Raw genomic sequence first — 13,611 nt, 5'->3', positions numbered from 1 at the left:
GATTTCTTAATTTCGGCAAGCCTGGACTGCTGCCAGTACCACATTAGTCCTGATTGTCAGCTGGTATAGAATGGGCATAGCTCTATCAACTGCATTCCAATGCACAGCTGAGATTCTGCTTCTCCAAACTTCACCCACACAGGAGTGATGGGCAAGGAAGAAATTCATCTTACAAGATCAGCATTTTAGGAACAAATCTGTGGGTTTATTTCAATAATTCACAAAGTTCATATGTCTTCACAAATTTGTTTTTTTACATCTAAGTCAGAATTCCCAATTACTTTTTAAAAATTCATGCAAACCTGAATTGAAAGCATTTACCCTTATTTTGCACAAAAAGGAACACGAGCAAGAAGTTGTTGTAAAGACAAGAGAGGCATATAAAACTTTCCAAAGGAAAACACAACTACCGTGGTGCAAATATGGACATAAATATTGTACTTGGCAAGAATTACTGTGTGTGAAACTTTGTATAGATGTGATTATGCAGTGTCACAGGGGACTGAAAAATCATTCTGACAATACAAAAACATACAACCCTTTCACAACTGCTGACCCACAGATCATCATCCTCAGTGCCAACTCCTCACCTTGGAGTCTTAAGTGCAGTGGCACTGTGTACTGGGTTTCCGTGGCCAGGTTTTGGTAGTGGGGAGGGCAGTGAAGGGGAACAGGATGGGATGATACAACTTGCCACTGGCCAAGGCCAACCCCATCAGTGATGGTGGCAGCACCTCTGGCATAACTGACTTAAGAAGGGGGAAAAAATCTGCTGCAGAAGAGCATCTGAAGAGAAAGTGAGAACATGAGCACAATAGCCCTGCAGACCCAAGGCCAGTGCAGAAGGAGGGGCAGGAGGTGCTCCAGGTGCTGGAGCAGATTCCCCTACAGCCCCTGGTGCAGCCCATGGAGAGGCAGCTGTGCCCACAGAGCCCATGAAGGACCATGGGGAGCAGAGATCCACCTGCAGCCCATGGAGAGGCAGCTGTGCCCCTGCAGCCCATGAAGGACCATGGGGAGCAGAGATCCACCTGCAGCCCATGGAGAGGCAGCTGTGCCCACAGAGCCCATGAAGGACCATGGGGAGCAGAGATCCACCTGCAGCCCATGGAGAGGCAGCTGCGCCCACAGAGCCCATGAAGGACCATGGGGGAGCAGAGATCCACCTGCAGCCCATGGAGAGGCAGCTGTGCCCCTGCAGCCCATGAAGGACCATGGGGGAGCAGAGATCCACCTGCAGCCCATGGAGAGGCAGCTGGGCCCACAGAGCCCATGAAGGACCATGGGGGTGCAGAGATCCACCTGCAGCCCATGGAGGACCCCACAGTGGAGCTGTGGGTGCCTGAAGGAGGCTGTGACCCTGCGGGAAGCCTACCCTGGAACAGGCTCCTGGTAGGACCTGTGGCCTATGGAGAGAGGAGCCCGCACTGGAGGAGATTTGCTGGTAGCACTTGTGACCCCATGGGGGACCCATGCTGGAACAGCCTGTTCCTGAGGGACTGCATCCCTTGGGAGGGTCCACACTAGAACACTACATGAAAAACTGCAGGCCATGGGAAGGACTCAAATTAGAAAAGTTTATGAAGAACTGTCTCCTGTGAGAGGGGGCCCATGCTGGAGAAGAGAAAGAATGTCAGGAGGAAGGAGTGGCAGAGGTGGGCTGAACTGACTGCAACCTCTGTTCTCCTTCTTCTCTCATTTTTGAGGGAAAGAAGTAGAAAAATTGACAGTGAAGTTGAGCACAGGAAGAAGAGTGTGGTGGGAAGAAGGTGTTTTAAGATTTGGGTTTATTTCTCAATATCCTACTCTGATATGACTGGTAGTAAGTTAAACTAATTTCCCCAGGTGGAGTCTGTTTTGCCTATGACAGTCACTGATGAGGGATCTCTCTCCCTGCCCTTATCTCAAACCACAAGCTTTTCATTATGTTCTCTGTTCTCTGCCAGCTGAGGAGGGCAGTGACAGAGCAGCTTTGGTGGGCACCTGCCATCCAACCAGGGTCAACCCACGGCAATATTGACAAAACTGCTTATTACTCTGTAAAATCTTGAGCACCCATTTATAACTGTTGCAATACCAGCTGCCTATCTGGTCCAGTGAGTCCACCTAATAATCTACCTAATAACCATCTGCTCCAGCCTAATAGTCCCACACTGGTTTACCTGTGAATACTTTAACTGTAGTGCCTTCAACTACAGGTACAATTTCAGTCTTCCAAAGAGATGAAAAGATGACAAATACATCTCAACAATGACATCAACACTCAACTAAAGACCATCACTCCAATAAACCACAAAACTGTCTGATCTTTCAAGAAAAACTACCAGAAGTCTACAACACAATAAAAACCCACCCACATACATGAACTAACAAATTTATTAAATCCCAGTGATGATAACACTGTAGGCATGAGACAGACATCTGTTTTTCACAGATCTTGGCCTACATCCTAGCTCTGACGTGTAAAAAAAAAAAAAAAAAAAAAAAAAAAGGCAAAAAAAAAGCCAAAAACCAACAGCTAGGGAAAAAGAGATTACTTTAGATCCATAATTAGTATGGTCCTTTTGCTCTCTCCCCAGGATACCTACAGTGATAGTAGAAAAGGGTGATGTTAGGAAATGTAGGAAATGACTGTTCATTAGTAAGATCTCAATTTTCTCCAGATCCCTTTGGACTCCTTGACAAAATGCTTCACTTTGTATGAAAGGAAATGTTTGGGTCGAAGATCTCCATAATTGTCAAAGAACCAAGTCTGGTTTGCACAGATATTCTGCTGTGATTTCTAAAACTTCTTGTTTTGGACTGAGCAAGAAGAGAGACAGCTGATTTGTATGTTGCCACATCAAATCACTTCACAGCATCAGTAAATAAAGGGAACAGCAAGGCTGACTAAACCCAAGCTGATCAATACTGTGAATCATTGACTCAGAGATGGCTTTGAACACACACAGGACTTTAGCTGGCAGCATGGTTGGGAGTTGACCATCCTGGTGCTTGCTGAGCACTCTGATGCAGAATCAGTACCCCACCAAACACCATCTAGTAACCCATGCCAGAAACTGGGTGGAACTCATTCAGAGCTGCTAATGCCTTAGCTCTGTGGAGAAACTGTGACCCTCATCAGTGGGAGGGCTGTGCTTTTTGTCAGAATATGCCAAAGGAAGGCAGGCAATTCTTGCTTTACTGTAAAAGAGAGTCACCGAGAGACTGCAGAGTAAGAGAGCTCAAGGACTTTGTGAAAAGGCACGGAGTGGTCCAGATTTGATCTCTGAGGAAATCTTCAGAGAATCACCTAATTAGTCTGCTTTCTGGAAAAACCGGAGATGAAGCTTTTTAACAGCACAAAATTAGGCAATGAATTCAGGCATGTCTACCTACAGTCACTGGCACTAGATGGGAGAATACCACATACAGTCATTCCTCAACAACCAGCAGGAAACTGTCTGCAAGTTTGGAGGACAGCCTAATAGCCTAATCCCTAAGAACTGAAGTTATCTCCTTCCAAACTCATTTATATCCCTTCCCTTCAGAATCTCTCATCCATGGAAAAGCAAAAGAAAAAAAAAAAAAAAAAAGAAGTTATTACAAGAATTAAATGTCTGATTGCAATGTCAGTTGAAGGAAATACTACAACATACTTTGCTAGTAATACCACAGAAATAAACACAGAAAGCACAATGTTTTGTATCATGTACAAGAAACAAAGCTACCTGAATAACTTCCCCCCCCCACCACTCCCTCCCTCCCTCTGGCCCCAACCTCATCTTGTGATTCTCTCTAAAGAGAGTCATATGGCAGCACTTTTCTCCTTTTATGGGCAAAAAAAAAGGATAAAGGAAGTCAGCAGCTGAGCGGGACTGCAGTGCCACATGAATTAAGCAGCTCAGAGCTGTGCTGCTCCTCTTGCATCTCTACCTCAGTGCATTATGGATAGGTACTCTCAGAGAGGGACACCATGAATCAACATCCACTTAATGCATATATAATTACATGTCACTGAGTGTTTCACACTGAACTCGTCACCACAGCATGTATTAAAAACCAAAGGATAGAAGGCATGTAATATATTTGCATTTGCTTATCTACCATCTCCTTCCTTTGTGTGAATGTCCTGTCAATAGCAGGCAAACCTCTTATTTGGGAAACTGCTGTAGTGATAGTATGACACTGAGCAGCAATTAAAATTATAGTACTTTCTGCTGCAAGAATTTCCACATGTTCCACACTGCCCCAGTGCCTACCACCCACACCCACGCCGGTGCTTTTCACCAGCAGCTCTATAAGATAGAATCGGGGAAAGTTATTAATAATCCAGTTTAGCCAATTTGGTGCTTTTTTTGAGAGCAGAAACTGTGTAAATTTCATTAGCTCAATGTAGGGAAAGGTAAATGACACACAAAATTCCCTATGTATCGAGAATAAAAGCCTTATTGTTATTTTGTCAATGGAAAGAAAGGAATCATTGTTTCTGCCTCAATAACTGATACTAGACAATATGAGGACTCACATCCATAACAGCTACAGTATTGAGAAATTATATAGAAACCCACCTCCTCTCCATGAACAGGTGATGGGATCCAGAACTTGTAAGTACTCCCACCTCCCACCCAAGCACAGGCGGCAGGATCCATCAGCCAGTGAACCACAGCGTGCACATGGTCACGGACAGAATACCTGCTGTGGGTACTGGAACACACCTGTCAGCCTTACAAGTACCACCACTGAGTCAGAGCCACCCTGCCTTCCTCCAGCTTCTTATGCATGCTCATTCTGAGTTATATGTGACTATTACAACTTAATTTGACTACTAGAACTTGACTACTTTGTTTGGAAGTGATGCTGAAAACAACTGAATTTAATTACATGAGCTAGGCTTGCTGGGTCACAACCCACACACTTCAAAGCTAAAATGTAGATAAGCATTTCCAGGGTCACAGGCCCTGTCCTTAAAACTTTTTTTGGTTTTTTTTTTTGGCTTTTTTTTAGGAAGGAAGCAGTCTCTCTGGTTATCAGATCATTATAAGGTCAGATCAGAGGGCCAAAACAACAGAGTTCAGTAAGGAGTTTAAAATAATCCCATCATTTTTTGAAGTCTAGCACTACTCTTGCATGAAACATGGAATTTGTTAAATACATGTATACATGTATATTTCTTATTGTTAAAGATTAACTATTTAGTCCTTAGAAGCTTTCAAGTGTTAACTACAGTGTATTTAATTCTCTATTGACAAACGTTATTTCTTTATAAACACTGACTATTTCTTTAAAAAGTAGTATTTAAAACCTGTAGGTGTCCCTTTGCCTTATGAATAAATTAGAAGACACTGAATAACAGCAACCGACAAAGTACAAACACTTTATTACAATTGTGGTGACTCAGACTGTCAGGATTTGGCAGCCCACAGTGTTCCTCAGCAGCAGAACAAAAGGGGATTTTTTTTTTGGCAGTTTTACTTCTAGTTCAGTAAAGGACAACATGATACTGTCTGTGCCTTAATGAATCAAAATCTCTGCAAAACAAAGGCATAAGTAGTCAGACCCCAATCATTTTCAGGCTCACAGTATAAAACTGGACAAACATATTATCTATACATCTAGGACCTCTAATATGTGTGATATGACCTTGTCTTTCTGGGAAAAAACAAAATAAATAAAAGCAGGAAGATTATCTAGCTACAGAAATACAAATCAGTTCTACAGGCAACACAGTCCCAAAATACTTCAAGATCAGGAAATATTTTCTGTTTTCCTGTTGAATACAAGAGATATTGATAAAAAATTCTAAGTGGATTTTTTAAAACACCTTCACTAACTAAAAACATTAACCCCAAAGACCTAAGTATTACACTATAATAACACAATCTGTAATGTATTCAGAGCATAAAATACATTTTAAGGGCGACTCATTTTCCAGCACCCCCATCATGATCTCATCTGGAGCAGCAAAACCATCCCTGCAGTAATTGGTATTACAGAGCCCTGCTGCAGCACAGCCTTGGGAGAGGAAAGCATTCCAGTCAGTCCTACAGGGCTTTTATGCTTTAATAATAAAAAAATAAGGAAAAGAGTTACAAGATATCAGAACCCATTTCCTCTGCCACCATCCCATTCTTAGGGAGAGGATTACAGGCTTATTTCCAGAAGCTTCTAAAGATGCCAATGTCCATCATGAAATCTGGATTTGAAGAAGTCGCCAACTGCCTACAGATGATCCTTGAAGCAAAATACTGCAATTACAGAGCAATACAGTACAGACTGTGTGTATGTGGGTGGGACAAAGTACAACTGAGACAAAATTAGACTGTTCCTGGAGATAAAACATAACAAATTTAACAATCTAGCCTTCTCAAATCTAAACAGATCTCAAAAACTCTGAGAAATGTTACCGAATTTTCCCCTTGCCATTACTTCCTCCTCAGTTTCCTCAGTATTATAGCAATCCCCTCTGAAAAGTCAGGACCAACAGATCACCCATACGAAATAAATATTACTGTATGTCTCCCATGGAGGCTATTTAAATACAATTCTGGAATCAATTTACTGGAGATAGAATCATAAGGACCAGTTACCAGAGAGAATTTTCCTTCTTCTCCAAAACCAATTCTGCTCTGTAAGTGGCACTATCACTCAGCATTCTGATAACAGCTAAAAAAACCAGTAATGAATTTTTGCCCCACAGCTCCATACCATTATTAACATGCATGAGAGAAACCAGAGGATGAACCTTCTCCCCTCTTTCCAGAAAGCCATTAACTCAAGCTAACCTTCCAGATTTTATCTGGGGCAGCTGCAAAATGAAAATTATAATGATTAAGCTAGGTATTAAATACACTCACAATAAGAAAATAAAACAGAAACCAGGTTTGCTCTGAAATATCTTTGAAAAACATGAAAACAACCCTTTCCTCCCACTTCTCAGAATAACCACACACAGCTTAGGCAACAACACTCCTAGGACACTACTGGGCTCCGTTCAGTTGCAGAGGCAAATAATACTGAGCTGTTTTGAAATATCCCAGTAGGTGCTCCGGGACATGGGTCTATGCAGGACATGGGTCTTCTGGCCTCCTTGTGCCTGCTAACCAAGTATAGATGCAACAGCTGTTGCAAAGCATCTCATCCAGGACAAAACATTTACCTGGACAACTGAATCAAACCAGACTCAAACTGCATCCTAAAACCAAAAGACTTTTTCCAGAAGTCTTCAGTCTTGCCAAAGTCTGGCCTTCATCCCTTCAAAATCTACACTCTTCCTAGATTTACTTATCCATATAAGTCTAGAAACCAAGTTGGACTCACAAGAGAATTTTGAGCATGGCTGCAACAAATTTGGGTATAGAAGGGAAAGTAAGATAACTGGGATAGCAAGCAGGAAGCCACCTAACCTAATAGGTAAGAAAGTTGTGAAGGCTGTTCCTGGAAGCTCAAGAGGTACCTATGTTATTAAAAAGGGTTGTAAAACCCTCAGGGCTCTCTAGAAGCAAGATACATTCCTTTCACAAGCTCCTGAGGAAAGGAGTCATGCAATCTTGAAGTTTCGGATGAGAGGGCAGGAGCATGCTCTCAAGCACCATGGAGCTATTTAACAGCATCAGGAAAGCAACCACAGAGGAAGTAGAAGTGGGTGGCAGGCTCCTCTCAGGTTGAGAGACTGCCTCCCAACCACATCTCTGCACACCAGGGTAGAGCCCTAAACCACAGGCTATTGTCTGTCCTAAGACTATTCCTGCAGAAGTTCTGAAATGGAAATATGTTTACTGGATTCAAGAATGAAACACCCATAGAAACCAGATTTCCCTCACCTGAATGCCTTAATCACAGACATTAGGCCTCTGGCCTAATGACTGTTTTTATTTTTTTTTTTTCAGAGGTTGCAGGTGAAATAAAGGACAGCTTATGACACTCTGCTTGTTTCGGTCTTTTGGGAAGAGGGTGATGTGAGCTCAAGGTGCTTAAAGCTAAAAAGGACAGAGAATAAAGTGTCATACTTAATGAATGTGTGATGCAACTAATGCACCATAAAACATGAAGAGGAGAGAGATTAACATAATTGCAAATGCTTTTACTCAAGTTTGAGTAAATAGATTACACTTATTTCATAGCAAAACAAGCTTTTCTAATCCTGAGGGAACATTGCTATCTCTGGATGCCAAAGGCAGTGAGGCAGGAGAGAGATTCCACTCTCCAGAACAGTCTCAGTGAGTAACAGCTATTGACGGATGCAGAACTGTGCATCTCATTTTCTTCACAGTAAAAAATGTAGAAAAGTGTGCTTTCAGACATGGGTTTTAGGACCATCAACCTCAGCTTTGAGGCATCTAGTTGTAAAATAGGCCACTCAAATAATTCATGAACTCAGGCAGTAATACAGCAGAGAGAAGAATTTTCCCCCCTCGACAAATCCCATAAATTATATATAAGAAAGCTTCTAGCAACTATTTAAACTTTAAGTTAAACCTATGTGTATCAGAGAGATACAGGACAGTACAGAATGACTTTTATCTAAAATGTCAGTTTAAGTCTACACATTCCCTTAAAAACACCAAACCACCTCCACAGTGTTTTTATATCGTGAGAACTTGCACTCTGTCATCCTGAGCTCATCACAGACAAATGGGATCAAACTGAACATTTCAGCATGCTCCATGCCACATTCTAGTCACGACAACTCCCATGCTGAATGGATGTTATGGAGGCCCTTCACCAGGCCTGAGGAACACAGGTTCATTAATCACATTTAATAACCCAAGACTTGAACCAAACCAGACTGGCACTTTTGATAGGCACACTTAACACCACAATCTGCACTGCTACTGGAACCTTCAAAATTAATGTTTCACACATTATAAACATTGCAAATTCCTTATACAGATTTACTCAAAGATAAAATTAGAACTTATGCATTAGCTTCACCTTTTGCACTGCTGGTCATCCAAACCATGTTAAAATCTGTCAACTCGTCCACAATGAAAAGCACTACCGAAGTACTGTCATGGACAGGAACAAAAAAAGGTAATATGCACAAAGAAGTCCCTCAGAGCCCTGGTCTTCTAGTCTATTGACAAGCTCATAAATTAGACAAGAGTATTTCAGTTGTTTAGCATGCCAAAGTAACCATTCCTGAGTTAAGGCTGAGTGATATTTAACTAAATCTCATGGCTGGCATCTTCATGTTGGCATCATTTCTAAACATTTTAAACCTACTAAAATACTAAATAAAATAAAATACTAAATATAAATCTTTCAAGCACTTGTGTGTCAGTGCTGCACTGGCTGAGTCCTGAAAGGTTATGTCCTATACCTATTACTGTTATTTTTTTCTGTAGGATCAGCTGCTGCTACCAGTTTAAATCAAGAACTTGTATTGAGCAGTATGTAAAGATAGAAAATAAGACACGTTTTTCATTTTAATTGAAAGCAGGAATTGGAATTCTGTCTAAGTAGAAGAATGGCAAATTCCAGGTACTTCATAACAATTAGGACCTCTACAGCTCAAATCATTCAGATTGCTCTTGTCATCATTCACACGAGTGCAGAGCAGCTTCTATTACAATTTTAATTTAAACAACAAAATTCAAATTTATGACTGCATTTTTTGCAGCTCTCAAACTGCCCCATATATTAAACATTTTAATTCATGCCTCTCAAACTGTTTTCTCTGATTTAGTGTTACTGTTTTGCATTCCTAGATAACATGAGTAGAAAGCACTGCTAAAAGAATGATTGATAATACTGAAATGGATCCAAAGACATACTGAATTCAGTACAGAGGAAACACTAAGATGTTTGGCTGCTTCAAATTAACATACATTGTTAGCATTCATACACCCCTATCCACTGACATTATAGGTCCCAATAAAATACCCTGTTTGTCTCCAGGGATTTTAACGGGAGACTTAATGATGTCTGGATCATATACAGGGCTTAGACATAGAATAGCATTTTCCTAGTTTGTATAAAATGTGAATTGAATGATTAACTTCATATGCTACTGCATGTAATATACATCTAGTGCTCAAGAATGTCAGTAATTCTACAAAAAATATTCTACTTTCTCCAAAAACTCTAATTGGAATGGCATTTGGAAGTAGATAAAAATATGATAAACAGATCTTACTTATAGTACCTGTACACCTACAAAATATTATTTATGTCAAAGTACAGAAATAGTTATTCATCTGCATAACATATAGCATTTAAGCTCGTTTTGTATATCACACAATGTGGAAATCTGCAACATACTGCACATGCAAATCCTCAATGCCTTTGTAAGGCTGCCATACTGCTGAGGACCAGATATTTCAGCCTGACAAAACAGCGTCAAAAGTGATGTCATGAGGACAAGCTAAGCACACTAACAATGAATTATTTTCTCAGCACTGTAAAATTCACTATAGACTCACTGTCATGGCAAAATGACATCTGACGACAGTAATTATGCAATAGTATCCAAGATGATCACCATTTTTCCTTTCTGACTTAATCAAGGGGGTTTCATTCTAATTACTGATATACACTGTCTTTTCAATCGCTTGTGGTTTGTTTATTTTCAGTTTTTAAGAACAGAAGTTCTTGGGGGAAAAAACAAAGCGTCACTGCAAAAGCAGCACAGGAGGGTACTGAAGAAGTACAGAACAGAATACAGCAAAATATTGCACAGTCTTTGAGAAACCATGTAAGTAACTCAGAGAGCCTTGCTTATACTTGCCATAGTTTACACTGAGTGAAACTTTAAAGATCAGCAGTTAAACTATACTACAGCAGTTTAAGTTGAAGAATTAAATTCTTAGAATTTTATTCATGGTTGCTACTCTATGCTCTTTATAAAATTAAGTCAAACCTTTCATGATATTCCCATAACCTGTAATTTATTTTCATTAAAACATTTATTTTAAAGTGTGCCATAGGAAACAGTAGGAGTTTATAATTAATTTTTAATTTGGGCCTGGTGAGATGGAAGATTGGGGGTATTACAGAAGAGTAGAAAAGAGACTTAAATTTACAAGGTTTATTTTTAAAATTACTTTTAAAAAGTATATTGCTGATGTAACAGTCTTCCTTACATGTTACAGAAATACGAAAGTTACCATAACAGAGAAAAAGGAAGTATCAGCTCAGTTCTTCCCTGTGTAACAGGAGTTGGGGTATTTTTGTAGAGCTGTGCTGAGCATGTGAAAATCTCTGCCCACAAGGCAACCTCATGTCACGACAGCATTTCATTCCAAATCCCCCCCACTGCCAAAGTAATTTTAATTTTTTTATGGCCTTGCAGATGATCATAACAGAAGAAGCAAAGCAAAGATATCTCTGTCCCCCTTAACCCACCCTTTCCCCAAACATATAAAAACTGACTTCAGAACTGGTAACAAAAATGCAGTGTAAAGATGGTCAGCATGGCAATTAGAGACCAGGAACAGGCTGGAAATCAACTCACATCACCACCCTCGGCAAGTTATTAGCAGCACCACTGAAAGCCTGTGCAGTTAAGAGCCTCGCTGTGTTGCCAGTGAATTACGGAGCATTCGATTCTACACAGTAGCACAATGTGTTACTGAGCCCTTAGCAAAACAAACCCCAGATAAAGATAAATAAAACTAAACGGTCTTGGAATCAAATGAAAAGAAAAACAGTAATAGGAATAACAGATGCAAGCGTGCTATCTGTTCGCTGTAACACCTCCCAACATGGACAGCAATTTAAACGAGATGAAAGCAGCATTACAGAGCCTTTCATCTCCTGTCTAGGTACATCCCTCTGGAAACACCACGCTTGTGGCACCCTGCAATCACCAGCAGCTGGACTAGAAAGTTTTCGGTGTAATCAAAGTTTGAAGCCTAATCTCCCTATGCCCCCCGCCCTCCCCGCCGCCCTCAGCGCAGGCAGGCACAGCGACGCGCGGTCAGACCGACAGCCCGGGCCGGCGCGGGGCTCCCCGGGCCCAGCCGGCTCCGCCAGGCGCTGCTCGTCCCTGCAGCCGCGGCGGCTCCGGCACCCACCGGCCGGCACCGAAAACCCGGAGACGTCCACCGGGGAGAGCCCAGTGGCCGGGAAAGCGCCTGCCCGGCTCGGCGAGGCCAATCGGGAATCTCAGCTCGGGCTCGCACCGCACGCGATGCCTCTCCAAGCGGGGCTGGGGGCGAAGCCAGCCCCCGGCGCTCCCCGCCCCGGGGCCGCGGGCAGCGCTCCGGGGCCGGCGCTTCCCAGGCAACAGTTGGCCGTGTCCCTCCCGCCACCGCCCGCAGCCCCCCCGGTGCGAGGGGCAGGGGCACCTCGGGGCCGGGGAGCGGGCACAAAGGCGGCTGAGCAGGCTCAGAGGGCGAGGGGAGCGAGGAGACTCCGGGGCTGCAGCGCGCCGTCCCCGCCCCGCCGCGATGCGGGGGCGCCGAGAGAAGGAGCAGCAGAGGCGGCTCAGCCCCTACCCCGCGCAGCCCCGGGCTCCGCCGTCTCTCCCGGCTCTTACCTGGGCCGCCCGTCGCCGCTGGCCGCCGCAGGTACCCTCGTCCATCCCCCGCCGCCGCCTCCGAATCAGCCGCCGGCGCTGCGGCGCGGCCCAGCCCGCCCGGCCCAGCGCGACGCTGGCAGAGCCGCCCCGCCCCGCGGTGGCTGCGTGCGGCTCCCGCCGGCGGCCGCCCCGGGCGCGGCTGCCCGGACCCGCCTCCCGCCGCCGCGGGGCGAGGCGCCCTCCGATGGGGATGGGGATGGAGATGGAGACAGGGATGGGTCTCCCCCCTCGTGCGGACCGTACACGGACACCCCCTGGCTCCCCAGGCGGCGGGTCGGGGCGCCGGGCTGTCCGCTCGGCGGGATCAGGGCAGGGTGCGTGTGACTGTCATCCGCGCTGCGCCCCGCCCGGGGACATCGGCGCTGCCCCAAACCCTCCCCGTTCCGCAGGCATCCCATCCCCCTCTCTCCGGTGGCCTCTGTTGTGGGGTGGGGGGAAGTGGGACGGGACGGTTTCCGTGTGATTCTGCGACTCTGAACCCTGGAGTTCGGAACTTCACATACATTTTTTTTGTGTTTCTGGCTTTGCAGAAGGCAGCGCTTCCTCAAGACGTCAAAACTAGATCTGAGCCCATTCACAGCTCGTGAAAATACTTTGTACTTCCTCTTGCTGTGCTGAGGGTTAAATGAGGTTAAAGTCGCCAGAATGGCTGTGCAGCACTTGGTTTCTCCCTTCCCCAAAAGCCAGTCTGTGCGTCATTTAGAGTGAGAAAGCAAGAAAAGAGAAGCAAAACAAAAAGTGGCAATATTAGAAGTACAGTACAGAAATACCTGCTCAGTTGTTCAAAGGGCTTTGCTTGCTGAGCTCTTTAAATGTGAGAAATGCTGTGATGCTGACCACAAAGCCATCACAGCTCCGTGCCAGTGAACCCGAGAGTTCACAGCTGCGTTCTGCCTCGGGCAAATATGTTGAGGAGAGCTGTGTGCTCAGAGAGGTGTGATTCTCATGAATAAGGCAAGTTTTGGAGTGCTGCAAAGTGGAGTGGTTTGGTGGAGCTGAGAACGTGTGGGACCTGCTGCTGCTGCTTTGACCTTCTGGCCTGTCGCTCCCTCTGAGCAAGCAGTCCAAAGCAGCATCACTTTCATGATTTAACTTCTGCCCTTTACCCA

The 13,611-nt window shown here is 44.1% G+C and overlaps 1 protein-coding gene across 7 annotated transcripts in view; it reads right to left on the bottom strand.

The window, feature by feature from the left end:
• Positions 1–12,562, bottom strand: part of CYRIA (CYFIP related Rac1 interactor A) — a 56,218-nt gene extending 43,656 nt beyond the window's left edge. For 6 of the 7 annotated variants that reach the window (XM_058019573.1, XM_058019569.1, XM_058019576.1 and 3 more), the window contains exon 1: positions 12,461–12,562. The gene's annotated coding sequence lies outside the window, so the exon portion shown is untranslated. The remainder of the gene's footprint in view (positions 1–12,460) is intronic. The other variant, XM_058019575.1, reaches the window with a different exon arrangement.
• Positions 12,563–13,611: the final 1,049 nt, after the last annotated feature.

This window comes from Melospiza georgiana, chromosome 3 (assembly GCF_028018845.1).
Source record: "Melospiza georgiana isolate bMelGeo1 chromosome 3, bMelGeo1.pri, whole genome shotgun sequence".
Lineage (NCBI taxonomy): Eukaryota > Metazoa > Chordata > Aves > Passeriformes > Passerellidae > Melospiza > Melospiza georgiana.
The sequence above is the reverse complement of the archived record's forward strand: the minus strand, read 5'-3'. Positions and strand labels throughout refer to the sequence as shown.